The following is a 21,937-nucleotide window of genomic DNA, read 5'->3' as shown; positions in this document are numbered from 1 at the left end:
ATTTCGCTCAGCTCACCCATCGAAACACGCCCCCAAAAACACATGGCCTACCGTCCCGTGTTCCCACAGGTCTTCCGATGAAAACAGTACCTCACATGTGTGGGTGCACCTACCTGGGCGCCAAGGGGAAAGCCTAAAACACAAGTTACCCCAATTCTGTTTTCAGACCGGAATTTCAGACTCTCTGCCAATCGGCACAACATACAGATATGGGCCTTGGGTGTCCAAACCACCAAGGAAAATAGGGAACCCCATGCATTTCCGAAAAGAGGACACCCGTGGGAATCCACAGAGGTATGATTTGGGCAAATCGCCCCAGAATTTATTACCCAGACAACCCTGCAAAGTCCAAAATGTGGGGGGAAAAACGCATTTTCCGCACATTTCGCTCGGCTCACCCATCGAAACACGCCCCCAACAACACATGGCCTACCGTTCCCACAGGTGTCCCGATGAAAACGGTACCTCACATGTGTGGGTGCACCTACCTGTGCGCCAAGGGGAAAGCCTAAAACACAAGTAACCCCAAGTCTGTTTTCAGACCGGAATTTCAGACTCTCTGCCGATCGGCACACCATACAGATATGGGCCTCGGGTGTCCAAGCCACCAAGGAAAACAGGGAACCCCATGCATTTCCGAAAAGAGGACACCCGTGGGAATCCGCAGAGTTACGATTTGGGCAAATCGCCCCAGAATTTAGTACCCAGACACCCCTGCAAAGTCCGAAATGTGGGGAAAAAAACGCGTTTTCCGCACATTTTGTTCGGCTCACCCATCGAAACATGCCCCCAACAACACATGGCTTACCGTCCCGCGTTCCCACAGGTGTCTCGATGAAAACGGTACCTCACATGTGTGGGTGCACCTACCTGGGCGCCAAGGGGAAAGCCTAAAACACAAGTAACCACAAGTCTGTTTTCAGACCGGAATTTCAGACTCTCTGCCGACCGGCACACCATACAGATATGGGCCTCAGGTGTCCAAGCCACCAATGAAAACAGGGAACCCCATGCATTTCCGAAAATAGGACACCCGTGGGAATCCGCAGAGGTACTATTTGTGCAAATCGCCCCAGAATTTAGTACACAGACACCTCTGCAAAGTCTGAAATTTGGGGGAAAAAACGCATTTTCGGCACATTTTGCTCGGCTCACCCATCGAAACACGGCCCCAACAACACATGGCTTACCGTCCCGTGTTCCCACTGGTGTCCCGGTGAAAACGGCACCTCACATGTGTGGGTGGACCTACCTGGGCGCCAAGGGGAAAGCCTAAAACACAAGTAACCACATGTCTGTTTTCAGACCGGAATTTCAGACTATCTGCTGACCGGCACACCATACAGATATGGGCCTCGGGTGCCAAGCCACCAAGGAAAACAGGGAACCCCATGCATTTCCGAAAAGAGGACACCCGTGGGAATCTGCAGAGGTATGATTTGCGCAAATCGCCCCAGAATTTATTACCCAGACACCCCCGCAAAGTCCGAAGTGTGGCGAAAAAACGTATTTTCCGCACATTTCGCTCAGCTCACCCATCGAAACACGCCCCCAAAAACACATGGCCTACCGTCCCGTGTTCCCACAGGTCTTCCGATGAAAACAGTACCTCACATGTGTGGGTGCACCTACCTGGGCGCCAAGGGGAAAGCCTAAAACACAAGTTACCCCAATTCTGTTTTCAGACCGGAATTTCAGACTCTCTGCCGATCGGCACAACATACAGATATGGGCCTTGGGTGTCCAAACCACCAAGGAAAATAGGGAACCCCATGCATTTCCGAAAAGAGGACACCGGTGGGAATCCACAGAGGTATGATTTGGGCAAATCGCCCCAGAATTTATTACCCAGACAACCCTGCAAAGTCCAAAATGTGGGGGGAAAAACGCATTTTCCGCACATTTCGCTCGGCTCACCCATCGAAACACGCCCCCAACAACACATGGCCTACCGTTCCCACAGGTGTCCCGATGAAAACGGTACCTCACATGTGTGGGTGCACCTACCTGTGCGCCAAGGGGAAAGCCTAAAACACAAGTAACCCCAAGTCTGTTTTCAGACGGGAATTTCAGACTCTCTGCCGACCCGCACACCATACGGATATGGGCCTCGCGTGTCCAAGCCACCAATGAAAACAGGGAACCCCATGCATTTCCGAAAAGAGGACACCCGTGGGAATCCGCAGAGGTATGATTCGGGCAAATCGCTCCAGAATTTAGTACCCAGACACCCCTGCAAAGTCCAAAATGTGGAAAAAAATGCATTTTCCGCACATTTCGCTCAGCTCACCCATCGAAACACGCCCCCAAAAACACATGGCCTACCGTCCCGCGTTCCCACAGGTGTCCTGATGAAAACGGTACCTCACATGTGTGGGTGCACCTACCTGGGCGCCAAGGGGAAAGCCTAAAACACAAGTAACCCCAAGTCTGTTTTCAGACAGGAATTTCAGACTCTCTGCCGACCGGCACACCATACAGATATGGGCCTCGGGTGTCCAAGCCACCAAGGAAAACAGGGAACCTCATGCATTTCCGAAAAGAGGACACCCGTGGGAATCCGCAGAGGTACGATTTGGGCAAATAGCCCCAGAATTTAGTGCCCAGACACACCTGCAAATTCCGGAATGTGGGGGAAAAAATGCATTTTCTGCACATTTCGCTCGGCTCACCCATCGAAACACGCCCCCAACAACACACGGCCTACGGTCCTGCGTTCCCACAGGTGTCCCGATGAAAATGGTACCTCACAAGTGTGGGGGCACCTACCAGGGCTCCACGGGGAAAGCCTAAAACACAAGTAACCCCAAGTCTGTTTTCAGACCGGAATTTCAGACTCTCTGCCGACCGGCACACCATACAGATATGGGCCTCGGGTGTCCAAGCCACCAATGACAACAGGGAACCCCATGCATTTCCGAAAAGAGGACACCCGTGGGAATCTGCAGAGGTACAATTTGGGCAAATCGCCCCAGAATTTAGTACCCAGACACCCCCGCAAAGTCCGAAGTGTGGGGAAAAAACACATTTTCTGCACATCTCGCTTGGCTCACCCATCGAAACACGCTCCCAACAACACATGGCATACCGTCCCGCTTTCCCACAGGTGTCCCGATGAAAACGGTACCTCACATGTGTGGGGGCACCTACCAGGGCTCCACGGGGAAAGCCTAAAACACAAGTAACCCCAAGTCTGTTTTCAGACCGGAATTTCAGACTCTCTGCCGACCGGCACACCATACAGATATGGGCCTCGGGTGTCCAAGCCACAAAGGAAAACAGGGAACCCCATGCATTTCCGAAGAGAGGACACCCGTGGGAATCCGCAGAGGTATGATTCGGGAAAATCACCCCAGAATTTAGTACCCAGACACCTCTGCAAAGTCTGAAATTTGGGGGAAAAAACGCAATTTCTGCACATTTCACTCAGCTCACCCATCGAAACACGCCCCCAAAAACACATGGCCTACCGTCCCGCGTTCCCACAGGTGTCCCGATGAAAACAGTACCTCACATGTGTGGGTGCACCTACATGGGCGCCAAGGGGAAAGCCTAAAACACAAGTATCCCCAAGTCTGTTTTCAGACCGGAATTTCAGACTCTCTGCCGACCGGCACACCATACAGATATGGGCCTCGGGTGTCCAAGCCACCAATGACAACAGGGAACCCCATGCATTTCCGAAAAGAGGACACCCGTGGGAATCCGCAGAGGTAAGTTTTGTGCAAATCGCCCCAGAATTTAGTACCTAGACACCTCTGCAAAGTCTGAAATTTGGGGGGAAAAACACAATTTCGGCACATTTCGTTCGGCTCACCCATCGAAACACGCCCCCAACAACACATGGCCTACCGTCCCGTGTTCCCACAGGTGTCCCGGTGAAAACGGTACCTCACATGTGTGGGTGCACCTACCTGGGCGCCAAGGGTAAAACCTAAAACACAAGTAACCCCAAGTCTGTTTTCAGACTGGAATTTCAGACTCTCTGCCGACCGGCACACCATACAGATATGGGCCTCTGGTGTCCAAGCCACCAAGGAAAATAGGGAACCCCATGCATTTCTGAAAAGAGGACACCCGTGGGAATCCGTAGAGGTACGATTTGGGCAAATCGCCCCAGAATTTAGTACCCAGACACCCCCGCAAAGTCTGAAATGTGCAGAAAAAATACATTTTCTGCACATTTCGCTTGGCTCACCCATCGAAATACGCCCCCAACACCACATGGCCTACCGTCCCGCGTTCCCACAGGTGTCCCGATGAAAACGGTACCTCACATGTGTGGGGGCACCTACCTGGGCACCAAGGGGAAAGCCTAAAACCCAAGAAACCCCAAGTCTATTTTCAGACCAGAATTTCAGACTCTCTGCCGACCGGCACACCATACGGATATGGGCCTCGGGTGTCCAAGCCACCAAGGAAAACAGGGAACCCCATGCATTTCCGAAAAGAGGACACCCGTGGGAATCCGCATAGTTACGATTTGGGCAAATCGCCCCAGAATTTAGTACCCAGACACCCCTGCAAATCTGAAATGTGGGGAAAAAAACGTGTTTTCCGCACATTTTGTTCGGCTCACCCATCGAAACACGCCCCCAACAACACATGGCCTACCGTCCCGCGTTCCCACAGGTGTCTCGATGAAAACAGTACCTCACATGGGTGGGTGCACCTACCTGGGCGCCAAGGGGAAAGCCTAAAACACAAGTAACCCCAAGTCTGTTTTCAGACCGGAATTTCAGACTCTTTTCCGACCGGCACACCATACAGATATGGGCCTCGGGTGTCCAAGCCACCAAGGAAAACAGGGAACCCCATGCATTTCCAAAAAGAGGACACCCGTGGGAATCTGCACAGGTATGATTTGTGCAAATCGCCCCAGAATTTATTACCCAGACACCCCCGCAAAGTCCGAAATGTGGGGGGAAAAAAACGCATTTTCCGCATATTTTGCTCGGCTCACCCATCGAAACAAGCCCCCAACAACACATGGCCTACCGTCCCGCATTCCCATAGGTGTCCCGATGAAAACGGTACCTCACATGTGTGGGTTTACCTACCTGGGCGCCAAGGGGAAAGCCTAAAACACAAGTAACCACATGTCTGTTTTCAGACCGGAATTTCAGACTCTCTGCTGACCGGCACACCATACAGATATGGGCCTTGGGTGCCAAGCCACCAAGGAAAACAGGGAACCCCATGCATTTCCGAAAAGAGGACACCCGTGGGAATCTGCAGAGGTATGATTTGCGCAAATCGCCCCAGAATTTATTACCCAGACACCCCCGCAAAGTCCGAAGTTTGGCGAAAAAACTTATTTTCCGCACATTTCGCTCAGCTCACCCATCGAAACACGCCCCCAAAAACACATGGCCTACCGTCCCGTGTTCCCACAGGTCTTCCGATGAAAACAGTACCTCACATGTGTGGGTGCACCTACCTGGGCGCCAAGGGGAAAGCCTAAAACACAAGTTACCCCAATTCTGTTTTCAGACCGGAATTTCAGACTCTCTGCCGATCGGCACAACATACAGATATGGGCCTTGGGTGTCCAAACCACAAAGGAAAATAGGGAACCCCATGCATTTCCGAAAAGAGGACACCCGTGGGAATCCACAGAGGTATGATTTGGGCAAATCGCCCCAGAATTTATTATCCAGACAACCCTGCAAAATCCAAAATGTGGGGGGAAAAACGCATTTTCCGCACATTTCGCTCGGCTCACCCATCGAAACACGCCCCCAACAACACATGGCTTACCGTTCCCACAGGTGTCCCAATGAAAACGGTACCTCACATGTGTGGGTGCACCTACCTGTGCGCCAAGGGGAAAGCCTAAAACACAAGTAACCCCAAGTCTGTTTTCAGACGGGAATTTCAGACTCTCTGCCGACCCGCGCACCATACGGATATGGGCCTCGGGTGTCCAAGCCACCAATGAAAACAGGGAACCCCATGCATTTCCGAAAAGAGGACACCCGTGGGAATCCGCAGAGGTATGATTCGGGCAAATCGCTCCAGAATTTAGTACCCAGACACCCCTGCAAAGTCCAAAATGTGGGAAAAAAAATGCATTTTCCGCACATTTCGCTCAGCTCACCCATCGAAACACGCCCCCAAAAACACATGGCCTACCGTCCCGCGTTCCCACAGGTGTCCCGATGAAAACGGTACCTCACATGTGTGGGTGCACCTACCTGGACGCCAAGGGGAAAGCCTAAAACACAAGTAACCCCAAGTCTGTTTTCAGACGGGAATTTCAGACTCTCTGCCGACCGGCACACCATACAGATATGGGCCTCGGGTGTCCAAGCCACCAAGGAAAACAGGGAACCTCATGCATTTCCGAAAAGAGGACACCCGTGGGAATCCGCAGAGGTACGATTTGGGCAAATAGCCCCAGAATTTAGTACCCAGACACACCTGCAAATTCCGGAATGTGGGGGAAAAAATGCATTTTCTGCACATTTCGCTCGGCTCACCCATCGAAACACGCCCCCAACAACACACGGCCTACCGTCCTGCGTTCCCACAGGTGTCCCGATGAAAACGGTACCTCACATGTGTGGGGGCACTGTGAGAGAACGGATCTCAACGACCGGTGGGGGGTGTCTGTACTCCCACTCCCTATATGGTGGAGGAGAGGCACAGGAGACCCCAGCCAAGATTCTCTATTCGGTAGCAATGGTCGAGCAATCAAGGCCTAGCTTCTCAGGAGGTGATGCAGGCTGGTTCTTAAGTACAGTGTATCCCCAAGCCCCCACAAAGGAATATCCACACTCTATAATCAATAGTTACGGTTATGTACATTCATCACGATAACTCACTTTGTACTCTGGCAAAATCTATAATGACAAATATTTACAATCCTAAAGTGGTACCACCCTAGATCTCATTGAAGTGCATGAACAATACTGTACAATGTCACACAGACCAATAGAGTGAAACCAGCAATAGAGAGAAGAGAGAAAATAAAATGGTTGAGCAATAGGCAGAATACTGACCCCTACCACTAGGCACAGTTCTGTGTGGAGATCCCCCCACCTGGGCAACCTGTAAAGAAAGATATAGCACCAGCCCAGTCCATATATTGCTCTGTAAGTCTTATTTTCCTCTATAATGTTTTTACCCCCCCCAATGTACCTGGTGGAGTCGACTAACGTCGAGGGACTCGCTGTTCGGCGACGGGGAATCGACGGCCCTTCTTGAATGCCTTCCCTTTCAAGCGGGAGGCACGGGGCGTCGAACGTCCGTCGACAAACGAGGCAGAACGATGTCGAAGAGGCGGCAGCTTCGTCCGAGCGGTGCTCGTCGGCGTCGGGGCGTCGGCGTCCTGCAAGGCGGAGGTGTGCGGGGCACCTCGATGACAATAGTTCTGGACCGCAAAGATTGTAGAGACGGGAGCCCAGCAAGGGCGTCGAGTCGTCTGGGTCTTTGAGGTCGTCGGGTGGCGGGAAACCCACCGGCAGGTTTCTCCTCGGCGCGTTGGTCGTCCTCGACTTTCTCCGGCAGGATAAGCGGTCGACGATGCGGTCGAGAGAGTCCTTCAATTGAATATTCTTAGGCAATGGAGCGGACGGCTCCGGTCGTCGGCGGCACGGCGTCAAGTGGTTCCCACGGCTGGGCAACACAACTTCGACGGGCCTCCAGCGGTTCCACAAACCTGCGAACCCTGGTCGACAGCAATGGACTTCGACGACGTCGATGTCCGGGTGCTTCACTTCGATCTCCTCGGCGGTCCCGTCTCGGGTCGACAGCCTTTCGAGGACCTGTCTTCCAGGGCGCTTCGGCTAAGATGGAGCGGTGCTCGATGGTCCCTCGGAGCACGGGAAGAGGGCGCCTTACCAGGTCCTCTCTTGGGTCAGTCCTCGACGAATTTAGACAGCCTTCGGATCGGTCGAAGCAAATGCCACAGCAAGTCTTCTTCTTCCAGCTGGACGTCGAGGATCAGCAGTTCCAGTTACTCTTGAGTGGAGACTCAGCTTCTGGACACTTCTGAACTTCTGAACCCAATGGTTGCTTCTCAACCAATGGTTCCTTCAGAACTGAACTGAACTGAACTGAACTGACTGAACTGAACAACTTCCAGTGGTGAGAGGTCCCCAGATATACTATCCTCTCTCTCATCCACACTGCTGGCACACACACAGCAGCCAATCACACTGCAGGGCATTCATGCAGTCAGTCAGCCAATCAGGCACACGGTGCATTCAGGCCACACTCCTCCCTTCCAGACACTCACAACAAGAAATGTGGATTGGAACAAGTACCCAGCCATTCAACACTACACACTGCATTCAGGCCAGTTTCGGGCAGGGCTGTCTCAGTCTTTGTCTCACATGCCAAAAACCAGACAACCACAACAAGGAGTGCATATTGGTCACACACTCCATTCACCCAGGTCCCACCCACAGGAGGTACCCACAACATACAGACACTGGGAAGGCTCCAGCCAGTCTAGCTGGGCCTTCACCACAATACCATACATGGAACTTCCACCCAACAGCCAGTCAGGGGGGAAGGACAGAGTCAGGGCTTCCCAGGACTTTGGGAAAAACAAGACAACAGGCAATAGAAAGCAAGAGGCCACAGGGGCCATCTTGTTTCTATCAGGAATCAACTGATCCCAATGGCAGGGCCTGGGCATCCCAAAATGGAGGATACCCAGAGCACCTGTCAAATTCAGCATGGAGCTGCCACCAGCCCATACCCTGCTCTGTGGGCCACCCACAGGTGCCCAAAAACATACACTAGGGGCACAGGGTTGTACCCCTACCCATGGGTGCCATAAGGGTATCCCATGGGTCTGTTCACCAAACCAAAAGAGAGAGCTGCACTGCCAGGAGTCCCACACGGACTCCGGGGCAGAAAACATAACAGAACACACGGTAAAAACAGAAAAAGGACAAGGATTCAGAGGCCCTGTCCCTCAGATGCATTTCCAGCATCACAGTCGCCCCCCCCAGACTGAGGTGGAGGGTGTCTAATCTCCCACGGGATAGACACCCTCATCCAGACGGTCAACATACCTTCTGGAAAGGCCATCTGCATTATCGTGACTCTTCCCTGGTCTGTGCTCTATGGTGAAGTCTAGCCCTTGCAGGCTAATGGACCACCTGAGCAATTTCGGGTTCTCACCCTTCATCTGCATAAGCCACTTCAGGGGCTTATGATCTGTTTGGACCTTGAAGGTAGACCCCGTAAGGTAGGGCCTGAAACGCCTAAGGCTCCAAACTATACTAAAACACTCCTTTTCAACAGTAGCCCACCTAAGTTCTCTACCCTTGAGTGGTCTACTGATGAATATGATAGGGTGTTCTCTCCCTTTGTCATCTAACTGGGACAAGACAGCTCCAATTCCGGTGTCGCAGGCATCCGTCTGGACGATAAAGGGTCGGCTGTAGTCAGGCGCACTCAACACAGGTGCCCTACACAGACTTTCTTTCAAGCCATCAAAGGCCCTCTGACAGTCTTCAGTCCAATTAACCTTCCTAGGCTGTTTGGGTGAAGTTAGAGCGGTCAGAGGTGCAGCTATGGTCCCATAGTCTGCCATGAAATTGCGATAGTACCCAGTGAGGCCCAAAAAGGCTCTCCCCTGGGTTTGAGTAGTGGGAGTCTCCCAGTTCTGTACATCCTGTACTTTACTGGCGAGAGGTTGGATTTGACCCCCCCCTACCTCATGACCAAGATAGGTAACTTTCCCCTGAGCTATCTGGCACTTGGTAGCCTTGATAGTGAGGTTAGCCCTTTTCAAGGCCTGCAACACCTTATCCAGATGTGTCAAATGCTCTTCCCAGGTGGAACTGTAGACGGCAATGTCGTCTAAGTAAGCCACACAAAAGGCTTCCAGCCCACTGAGCGCATGGTTGACCAATCTCTGGAAGGTGGCAGGGGCATTCTTCAACCCAAAGGGCATGACCCTAAACTGGTAGAGTCCCTCAGGTGTTGAGAAGGCCGTCTTTTCCTTGGCATGGTCCGTCAGAGCTATTTGCCAATAGCCTGAAGTAAGGTCAAAGGTGCTCACAAACTTGGCAGCACCTATGGTGTCCACGAGCTCATCAGCCCTGGGCAATGGGTGTGCGTCAGTCTTGGTGACGGCATTGACTCCTCGGTAGTCCACACAGAACCTCCAATCCTTGGTACCCGCCTGGGAACTTGCCTTGGGGACAAGGACCACTGGACTGGACCAGGGACTGGTTGAGGGTTCAATAACACCCAGATCCAACATCTTGGCGACCTCAGCCTGGATGTGGTTCTTAACGGTATCTGACATACGGTAGCACCTGCTTTTGACAGGTACACTGTCACCAGTGTCAATTTCGTGCTTACACCACGGTGTAAGGCCTGGCTTCAGTGAAAACAGAGAGGCATACTGTTGGAGCAAAGCCCTACAGGCCCTCTGTTGCTCTGTTGTCAAATCTGGAGAGAGATGTACTCCCTCCACTGAGCCATCCTGAGGGTTGCTATGCAGCAAATCAGGAAGGGGCTCACTCTCATCCTCTTCTTGCCCAGAAGCTAGCAAGAGACATGAGACTTCCGCTCGCCTGTGGAAAGGCTTGAGCCTGTTGACATGGAATAGCTGAGGAGCTACCCCAGGGGCTCCCATGTCAACCAGATAGTTGACTTCGCCCATCTTGGAGATGATCCTGAAGGGTCCAGTCCACTTGTCTGCCACAGCCCTAGGCTTGGTAGGCTCCATCACAAGGATTTCCTGTCCCGGAGTCCAATCCACTTGCGAAGCTTTCAGGTCATGCCAGTACTTGTTCAATTCCTGGCTGGCCTTGAGGTTTGCGGTTGCCTGACCCATCATTTGTGTCATCCTCCGCCTGAGGCCTAACACATAGTCCCCCACTTGCTTGGCGGGACCTGGAGGGGTGGCTTCCAAGCTTTCTCGGATCAAGGCGAGGGGCCCCCTCACGGGATGTCCAAAGAGTAGCTCAAAGGGGCTGAAACCAACACCCTCTTGAGGTACCTCTCTGTAAGCAAACAGCAGGCATGGCAGGAGGAGATCCCATTTCCTCCTTAGGGGCTCTTCCAAAGCACCTAGCATGCCCTTGAGAGTTTTGTTAAACCTCTCAACCAGACCATTGGTCTGGGGGTGGTAAGAGGTGGAGAACTTGTAGGTTACCCCGCACTCTTTCCACATGGTTTTCATGTAACTAGACATGAAGTTGGATCCTCGGTCAGAGACAACCTCCTTGGGGAATCCGACACGGGTGAAAATGCCCAGGAGAGCCCGGGCAACCACCTTGGCCGTAACAGTCCGAAGGGGTATTGCCTCAGGGTACCTGGTGGCATGATCTACCAAGACCAGGATGAACCGATGTCCACCTGAAGTGGGAGGGTCAAGGGGACCGACGATGTCGATGCCCACCCTCTCAAATGGTGTGCCAACCACTGGTAATGGTTGCAGTGGGGCAATGACACTGCCTCCAGTCTTGCCAGACAACCGACAAGTTGGGCAGGTCCTGCAGTGGGACTCCACTTCTACTCCCATCCGTGGCCAGTAGAAATGGGCAGAGAGCCTCTGCTTAGTCTTCTTGGTCCCAAGATGACCAGCCAAGGGCACCTCATGCGCCAACTGCAGTAGGAAGGGCCTGTAAACCTGGGGTACCACCAACCTCTTGCGGGCACCAGGTTCAGGCTTAGTGGGCTCACTAACAAGGAGCTCACCCTCCCAATAAATCCGGAAATTCCTAGGCACCTCTCCTTGTGCCTGGGCCAGGGCCTGTTTCCTCAGTCCCTCGAGAGAGTGGCACTCTCTCTGTCCCCTACAGAAGTCCGCCCGGGAGGGTCCCCCTTCAGCTAACAAGCATTGAAGGTCGGGATGATCCTCCGGGTTAAGAACCTCTCCCACAGGAGAGTCTTCTGTCTCTTCTCCCACAGGAGTTGAGTTGGGGCTTTCCACCGGACCCAGCCCGTCCGGAGCATGGATCCCAATGGGTGCGGCAGGAAGAGAAGGTGCTCCCTCCACAGGGGTGGCCTTCTTGGTCTTCCTCCTTCTTGCCTTAGGCCTCGCCTTTGGCTCGGGTATCTGACCCACAGCCAGACCCGATGTCACCTGTGATCTAGTGACGGCAGCAGCAGTCATGGGAAGACCATCCGAGATCAACCCCAACTCTACTAGATCATTCCCTAACAAAATGTTAGCAGGGACATTGTCCTGAACCAGGACAGGAAGCTTCGCTGTCTTGTCTCCAATCATGAGTGTGACTAAGGTTACAGGTGATAATTTGGGAGGCCCACCAGCTAACCTGGTGGTTTGCAGAGGAGCACCTTCATAGTCCTCTGGCCTGAGCAGGGTCCTGTCCACCACTGTCATGCTTGCCCCAGTGTCTCTCAAACCAGTAGAAGGCTGGCCATTCAAGAGGACACTTCTCAAAAACCTACGGGTGTTCTGTGGGATAGTCGCCAGTACTTCCGCGTACTGGTCCCAGGCCCCAAGGGACACTAAGGAAATCTCCACCGGAGCACCAAATGTGATACCGGCAGAGGAGGGGAGGACAGTGGCCTCCACCTCAGACACGGGGTAAGGGTAGGTCAGGCTGACAGCCTGTACTCCAAGTGCCTTACCTTTACACTTGGGGTCACCCCTTTTGTGATCCAGAGCCCCACAGTCCCAACAAGCGCCAGGAGTGCGAGGTACGGTACTGGAACCACTGGGAGCCTGCTTTGCAGCAGGTGGACCACTACTCTTATTCCCACCCCCAGATGATTTATCCCCACTAGATTTTTGGGTCTTAGGAGAGGAAGGTTTTGGTTTACCCGACTGTGATTGCTTGGGGGGCTCCTCAGCCTTCTGAGAGGCCCCCTTCTCTTTATCCTTGTCCTTCCCACTGGAGTCCTTAGGGGACACCCGGTGGGAGACCCACTTGTCAGCCAACCTAGCCAGCTTAAAGGGGTCCAAAATGTTCTGGTCAGCCACATACTGACGCAGCTCTGGTGAACAGGCTTCAGAGAAATGCTCAATAAACAAGAGGTGGGACAATTCAACAAAAGTCTTAACCTTGTATCCATCGATCCACCCCATCATGTTCATGTGCGCAGCACTCACCCAGTCAACCCAAGACATATTCTCCTTTTTCTTAAAATCCCTGAACCTTCTAAGGTATTGGGTAGGTGTCTTGCCGAACTTGGCAATCAAAGCAGACTTCATACACTCGTACTGACCCCTTTCTTCCACACTCAGCTTCAGAATACAGTCATACCCAGTTTGAGGCACTCTGCTTAACAAACACTTCGCCCAATCTCTTTTATCCACATCATGAATCTCACAAGCCATTTCAAACGCTTCAATCCATTGGAGGATATCCGAACCCTCCACAAACACACCAACCAAATCTTTCATAAACTTGGTGGCTGGGGACCTGACACTCTCACTGGATCTAGCTGAAGTCTCCACTCTAGCTTTCTCTAGCTGGATCCTCTGACATTCAGTGTCCTGACTCTTGAGTTCAAGGTCCTTATTTTTGAGTTCAAGATCCCGATTCTTGAGCTCCACTTGTTGAGCCAATTCCTCTTTCTTAAGCTCAGCATCTATTTCCAACTTGCGGTATTCAAAGGCCAATTTCATCCTCAATAACTCAAGTTCTAAGGAATTGCTGGAGTTTGGAACAGAGGCAGCAGGAATGGCGGCATTCCCAGAAACAGATTCAGCTGAAACCCCAGGGGCAGAGTCCTCATTGGTTGCATTTCCCCCCTCATCAAGAGTTTCACTATCAGTCTGGTAGTCCACCAGGGCAGCTATCAGCTCCGCCCTAGACTTATCCACAAAGTCTAACTCCCTAGCTTCACAAGCACTCTGGAGAGCCTCCAAGCTCATCCGAGTTAATTTGCCATTCGCAATAGACTCCATTGTTTGTAATGCAGTTACCTTGTACACAACTAAACCTTAATTCAATAAAGGGCAAATATTCTTTGTAAGTGGCACGGTTATACACTGATTCTTAAAACCATAAGCATCCCACCGCTTGCCACCAGTGTGAGAGAACGGATCTCAACGACCGGTGGGGGGTGTCTGTACTCCCACTCCCTATATGGTGGAGGAGAGGCACAGGAGACCCCAGCCAAGATTCTCTATTCGGTAGCAATGGTCGAGCAATCAAGGCCTAGCTTCTCAGGAGGTGATGCAGGCTGGTTCTTAAGTACAGTGTATCCCCAAGCCCCCACAAAGGAATATCCACACTCTGTATTGGTTAGAACACAGTCTTTATATAATCAATAGTTACGGTTATGTACATTCATCACGATAACTCACTTTGTACTCTGGCAAAATCTATAATGACAAATATTTACAATCCTAAAGTGGTACCACCCTAGAGCTCATTGAAGTGCATGAACAATACTGTACAATGTCACACAGACCAATAGAGTGAAACCAGCAATAGAGAGAAGAGAGAAAATAAAATGGTTGAGCAATAGGCAGAATACTGACCCCTACCACTAGGCACAGTTCTGTGTGGAGATCCCCCCACCTGGGCAACCTGTAAAGAAAGATATAGCACCAGCCCAGTCCATATATTGCTCTGTAAGTCTTATTTTCCTCTATAATGTTTTTACCCCCCCAATGTACCTGGTGGAGTCGACTAACGTCGAGGGACTCGCTGTTCGGCGACGGGGAATCGACGGCCCTTCTTGAATGCCTTCCCTTTCAAGCGGGAGGCACGGGGCGTCGAACGTCCGTCGACAAACGAGGCAGAACGATGTCGAAGAGGCGGCAGCTTCGTCCGAGCGGTGCTCGTCGGCGTCGGGGCGTCGGCGTCCTGCAAGGCGGAGGTGTGCGGGGCACCTCGATGACAATAGTTCTGGACCACAAAGATTGTAGAGACGGGAGCCCAGCAAGGGCGTCGAGTCGTCCGGGTCTTTGAGGTCGTCGGGTGGCGGGAAACCCACCGGCAGGTTTCTCCTCGGCGCGTTGGTCGTCCTCGACTTTCTCCGGCAGGATAAGCGGTCGACGATGCGGTCGAGAGAGTCCTTCAATTGAATATTCTTAGGCAATGGAGCGGACGTCTCCGGTCGTCGGCGGCACGGCGTCAAGTGGTTCCCACGGCTGGGCAACACAACTTCGACGGGCCTCCAGCGGTTCCACAAACCTGCGAACCCTGGTCGACGGCAATGGACTTCGACGACGTCGATGTCCGGGTGCTTCACTTCGATCTCCTCGGCGGTCCCGTCTCGGGTCGACAGCCTTTCGAGGACCTGTCTTCCAGGGCGCTTCGGCGAAGATGGAGCGGTGCTCGATGGTCCCTCGGAGCACGGGAAGAGGGCGCCTTACCAGGTCCTCTCTTGGGTCAGTCCTCGACGAATTTAGACAGCCTTCGGATCGGTCGAAGCAAATGCCACAGCAAGTCTTCTTCTTCCAGCTGGACGTCAAGGATCATCAGTTCCAGTTACTCTTGAGTGGAGACTCAGCTTCTGGACACTTCTGAACTTCTGAACCCAATGGTTGCTTCTCAACCAATGGTTCCTTCAGAAATGAACTGAACTGAACTGAACTGACTGAACTGAACAACTTCCAGTGGTGAGAGGTCCCCAGATATACTATCCTCTCTCTCATCCACACTGCTGGCACACACACAGCAGCCAATCACACTGCAGGGCATTCATGCAGTCAGTCAGCCAATCAGGCACACGGTGCATTCAGGCCACACTCCTCCCTTCCAGACACTCACAACAAGAAATGTGGATTGGAACAAGTACCCAGCCATTCAACACTACACACTGCATTCAGGCCAGTTTCGGGCAGGGCTGTCTCAGTCTTTGTCTCACATGCCAGAAACCAGACAACCACAACAAGGAGTGTATATTGGTCACACACTCCATTCACCCAGGTCCCACCCACAGGAGGTACCCACAACATACAGACACTGGGAAGGCTCCAGCCAGTCTAGCTGGGCCTTCACCACAATACCATACATGGAACTTCCACCCAACAGCCAGTCAGGGGGAAGGGACAGAGTCAGGGCTTCCCAGGACTTTGGGAAAAACAAGACAACAGGCAATAGAAAGCAAGAGGCCACAGGGGCCATCTTGTTTCTATCAGGAATCAACTGATCCCAATGGCAGGGCCTGGGCATCCCAAAATGGAGGATACCCAGAGCACCTGTCAAATTCAGCATGGAGCTGCCACCAGCCCATACCCTGCTCTGTGGGCCACCCACAGGTGCCCAAAAACATACACTAGGGGCACAGGGTTGTACCCCTACCCATGGGTGCCATAAGGCTATCCCATGGGTCTGTTCACCAAACCAAAAGAGAGAGCTGCACTGCCAGGAGTCCCACACGGACTCCGGGGCAGAAAACATAACAGAACACACGGTAAAAACAGAAAAAGGACAAGGATTCAGAGGCCCTGTCCCTCAGATGCATTTCCAGCATCACAGGCACCTACCTGGGCACCAAGGGGAAAGCCTAAAACACAAGTAACCCCAAGTCTATTTTCAGACCGGAATTTCAGACTCTCTGCCGACCGGCACACCATACAGATATGGGCCTTGGGTGTCCTAGTCCCCAAGGAAAACAGGGAACCCCATGCATTTCGGAAAAGAGGACACCCGTGGGAATCTGCAGAGGTACAATTTGGGCAAATCGCCCCAGAATTTAGTACCCAGACACCCCGCAAAGTCCGAAGTGTGGGGAAAAAACACATTTTCTGCACATCTCGCTTGGCTCACCCATCGAAACACGCTCCCAACAACACATGGCATACCGTCCCGCTTTCCCACAGGTGTCCCGATGAAAACGGTACCTCACATGTGTGGGGGCACCTACCAGGGCTCCACGGGGAAAGCCTAAAACACAAGTAACCCCAAGTCTGTTTTCAGACCGGAATTTCAGACTCTCTGCCGACCGGCACACCATACAGATATGGGCCTCGGGTGTCCAAGCCACAAAGGAAAACAGGGAACCCCATGCATTTCCGAAGAGAGGACACCCGTGGGAATCCGCAGAGGTATGATTCGGGCAAATCACCCCAGAATTTAGTACCCAGACACCTCTGCAAAGTCTGAAATTTGGGGGAAAAAACGCAATTTCCGCACATTTCGCTCAGCTCACCCAAAAACACATGGCCTTCCGTCCCGCGTTCCCACAGGTGTCCCGATGAAAACAGTACCTCACATGTGTGGGTGCACCTACCTGGGCGCCAAGGGGAAAGCCTAAAACACAAGTATCCCCAAGTCTGTTTTCAGACCGGAATTTCAGACTCTCTGCCGACCGGCACACCATACAGATATGGGCCTCGGGTGTCCAAGCCACCAATGACAACAGGGAACCCCATGCATTTCCGAAAAGAGGACACCCGTGGGAATCCGCAGAGGTAAGTTTTGTGCAAATCGCCCCAGAATTTAGCACCCAGACACCTCTGCAAAGTCTGAAATTTGGGGGGAAAAACACAATTTCGGCACATTTCGCTCGGCTCACCCATCGAAACACGCCCCCAACAACACATGGCCTACCGTCCCGTGTTCCCACAGGTGTCCCGGTGAAAACGGTACCTCACATGTGTGGGTGCACCTACCTGGGTGCCAAGGGTAAAACCTAAAACACAAGTAACCCCAAGTCTGTTTTCAGACTGGAATTTCAGACTCTCTGCCGACCGGCACACCATACAGATATGGGCCTCTGGTGTCCAAGCCACGAAGGAAAATAGGGAACCCCATGCATTTCTGAAAAGAGGACACCCGTGGGAATCTGTAGAGGTACGATTTCGGCAAATCGCCCCAGAATTTAGTACCCAGACACCCCCGCAAAGTCTGAAATGTGGGGAAAAAAAACATTTTCTGCACATTTCGCTTGGCTCACCCATCGAAATACGCCCCCAACAACACATGGCCTACCGTCCCGCGTTCCCACAGGTGTCCCGATGAAAACGGTACCTCACATGTGTGGGGGCACCTACCTGGGCACCAAGGGGAAAGCCTAAAACCCAAGAAACCCCAAGTCTATTTTCAGACCAGAATTTCAGACTCTCTGCCGACCGGCACACCATACGGATATGGGCCTCGGGTGTCCAAGCCACCAAGGAAAACAGGGAACCCCATGCATTTCCGAAAAGAGGACACCCGTGGGAATCCGCATAGTTACGATTTGGGCAAATCGCCCCAGAATTTAGTACCCAGACACCCCTGCAAATCCGAAATGTGGGGAAAAAAACGTGTTTTCCGCACATTTTGTTCGGCTCACCCATCGAAACACGCCCCCAACAACACATGGCCTACCGTCTCGCGTTCCCACAGGTGTCTCGATGAAAACGGTACCTCACATGTGTGGGTGCACCTACCTGGGCACCAAGGGGAAAGCCTAAAACACAAGAAACCCCAAGTCTATTTTCAGACCAGAATTTCAGACTCTCTGCCGACCGGCACACCATACAGATATGGGCCTCGGGTGTCCAAGCCACCAAGGAAAACAGGGAACCCCATGCATTTCCGAAAAGAGGACACCCGTGGGAATCCGCAGAGGTACGATTTGTGCAAATCGCCCCAGAATTTAGTACCCAGACACCTCTGCAAAGTCTGAAATTTGGGGGAAAAAACGCATTTTCGGCACATTTCGCTCGGCTCACCCATCGAAACACGCCCCCAACAACACATGGCCTACCGTCCCGTGTTCCCACTGGTGTCCCGGTGAAAACGGTACCTCACATGTGTGGGTGCACCTACCTGGGCGCCAAGGGGAAAGCCTAAAACACAAGTAACCCCAAGTCTGTTTTCAGACCGGAATTTCAGACTCTCTGCCGATCGGCACACCATACAGATATGGGCCTCGGGTGTCCAAGCCACCAAGGAAAACAGGGAACCCCATGCATTTCCGAAAAGAGGACACCCGTGGGAATCCGCAGAGTTACGATTTGGGCAAATCGCCCCAGAATTTAGTACCCAGACACCCCTGCAAAGTCCGAAATGTGGGGAAAAAAATGCGTTTTCCGCACATTTTGTTCGGCTCACCCATCGAAACAAGCCCCCAACAACACATGGCCTACCGTCCCGCGTTCCCACAGGTGTCTCGATGAAAACGGTACCTCACATGTGTGGGTGCACCTACCTGGGCGCCAAGGGGAAAGCCTAAAACACAAGTAACCACAAGTCTGTTTTCAGACCGGAATTTCAGACTCTCTGCCGACCGGCACACCATACAGATATGGGCCTCAGGTGTCCAAGCCACCAATGAAAACAGGGAACCCCATGCATTTCCGAAAATAGGACACCCGTGGGAATCAGGAGAGGTACTATTTGTGCAAATCGCCCCAGAATTTAGTACACAGACACCTCTGCAAAGTCTGAAATTTGGGGGAAAAAACGCATTTTCGGCACATTTTGCTCGGCTCACCCATCGAAACACGGCCCCAACAACACATGGCTTACCGTCCCGTGTTCCCACTGGTGTCCCGGTGAAAACGGCACCTCACATGTGTGGGTGGACCTACCTGGGCACCAAGGGTAAAGCCTAAAACACAAGTAACCCCAAGTCTGTTTTCAGACCGGAATTTCAGACTCTCTGCCGACCGGCACACCATACAGCTATGGGCCTCGGGTGTCCAAGCCACCAAGGAAACAGGGAATCCCATGCATTTCCAAAAAGAGGACACCCATGGAAATCCGCAGAGGTAGGATTTGCGCAAATTGCCCCAGAATTTATTACCCAGACACCCCTGCAATGTCTGAAATGTGGGTGAAAAAAAACGCATTCTCCGCACATTTCGCTCGGCTCACCCATCGAAACACGCCCCCAACAACTCATAGCCTACCGTCCCGCATTCCCACCGGTGTCCCGATGAAAACGGTACCTCACATGTGTGGGTGCACCTACCTGGGTGCCAAGGGGAAAGCCTAAAACACAAGTAACCCCAAGTCTGTTTTCAGACCGGAATTTCAGACCCTCTGCCGACCGGCACACCATACAGATATGGGCCTCGGGTGTCCAAGCCACCAAGGAAAACAGGGAACCCCATGCATTTCCGAAAAGAGGACACCCGTGGGAATCCGCAGAGGTACGATTTGGGCAAATCGCCCCAGAATTTATTACCCAGACAGCCCCGCAAAGTCCAAAATGTGCGGAAAAAAACGCATTTTCCGCACTTTTCGCTCGGCTCACCCATCGAAACATGCCCCCAACAACACATGGCCTACCATCCCGCGTTCCTACACGTGTCCCGATGAAAACGGTACCTCACATGTGTGGGTGCACCTACCTGGGCGCCAAGGGGAAAGCCTAAAACACAAGTAACCCCAAGTCTGTTTTCAGACCGGAATTTCATACTCTCTGCCGACCGGCAAACCATACAGATATGGGCTTCGGGTGTCCAAGCCACCAAGGAAAACAGGGAACCCCATGCATTTCCGAAAAGAGGACACCTGTGGGAATCCGCAGAGGTATGATTTGCGCAAATCACCCCAGAATTTATTACCCAGACACCCCGGTACGCTTCCTGCAACAGTGCTATGCCCACTCGTTTTCTCCCCAGGTATGTATGTACCCTGAGCCATTTGATATAACTATTTAACGCCTGTACATTCGAGGTCATTATCTTAACCCTGTTCGCCATGGGCGCTTACAGTCCCAACCTCCCTTGTCTCCCCAGGCCCGGATGCACACCCTTATATTTGTCCCTTGAAGTTGAAGCCCCATTCCCAACCTAGAATTCAAACTTTTGTAGAACAATGGGTACGTTCCCAACTTTATTAACAATGGCCCAACAGTTTCCTTCATGTGCAAGCCTAACTGCCTCTTACGTTTCCACTTCCGAGTGAGCAGCATGTAGCGGCAGGCGCCGATAGGCCAGCACCGCTAGAAAATAAAAAAGGTTTGGCTGGGCATGGACGTCACCAGCTGTTCGGGAAGTTCAATTCACTCCTCCTGTCTCTGCCTTCAGGAAGACTTCCAGCTGCCAGGTAACGGATCTAGAAACCCCTCTCATGTCTCAATTCCTGCATTTGTCTCATGGTGCTGCAATCGTTCACCAAGCTCCCCTCAACAGGACAGGCGCTATCCCTTTGCTGTTAATCAGTTTTGCCCTCAAACACCACTCTCAATTTGGCTGGGTAGATGAGAATATATTTTACGTTTGAGTGACGCAGTCATTCTTTGACAGGGCCAAACTGCTCTCTGCTCCTTTGTACTTGCAGGGTGTAGTCCGGGAATATACCCAGCTTCCAAGACGCCCTTTGAAATACCCCTCTGGGTGGCGCTCCTGCCAAGGGATCTATGAGCCCGTTCCACTGTAACTCCTTGAAGTCAGTGTTCCTGCCCCAATTTCCTGTATTAACAAATTCTCAACATATTCCATTGCATTCTACCCTTCTTCTCCCTCCGTCAGGGCGAGTATGCGAATATTATTCCTCCTCGCTCACCCGTCCGCATCTTCCAATCTCCACCACAGTAGTTTAATTCCATCCGTTAGTTGTGTTGCATTCAACATGGTGCTTCCTATATTCAAGTCTTCTCCTGCACTTGTACCTCCACTGTGCTTAGCCTATCACCTATGCAGCGGACATCTTGCCGAAGGAGCCCCAATGTCGACTATTACTACATCTATCTTGTTTTCCAGCAAAGCCTTTAAGGCTGCTATGGCCGCCAATATTGGTCCTTCATTCTGCTGTGGCCCCTGTGTGCTGTTTCGCTCTGTCAATACCCCTGCTTCCACCGGGCTCAGGGCACTCCCCTCCCTCCTCATGAAATCCTCCATTATTAGTTGTTTGCCCTTCCCTCTGCTCTGCTTCCCTGACATGTATGTGCTCCTCTGTCTTATTGTCACTTTTCCACTGCATTATCCCTCCATTCGCTCCATGCCTCTGTTATTCGTACCTGCAGTGGTTGTGCTCGACCCTATGTCTTCCTGACCATGTGCCAGGCAGATAAGCAGAAAAGGGAAAGGGGAAAGGCCCTCCAGGTGGGGCGGAGTGGCGGAGTGGCCTTAGTATGTGGGTGCAAGTAGGCT

This window comes from Ambystoma mexicanum, chromosome 12 (assembly GCF_040938575.1).
Source record: "Ambystoma mexicanum isolate Mex_15411 chromosome 12, UKY_AmexF1_1, whole genome shotgun sequence".
Taxonomy (NCBI): domain Eukaryota; kingdom Metazoa; phylum Chordata; class Amphibia; order Caudata; family Ambystomatidae; genus Ambystoma; species Ambystoma mexicanum.
The sequence above is the reverse complement of the archived record's forward strand: the minus strand, read 5'-3'. Positions refer to the sequence as shown.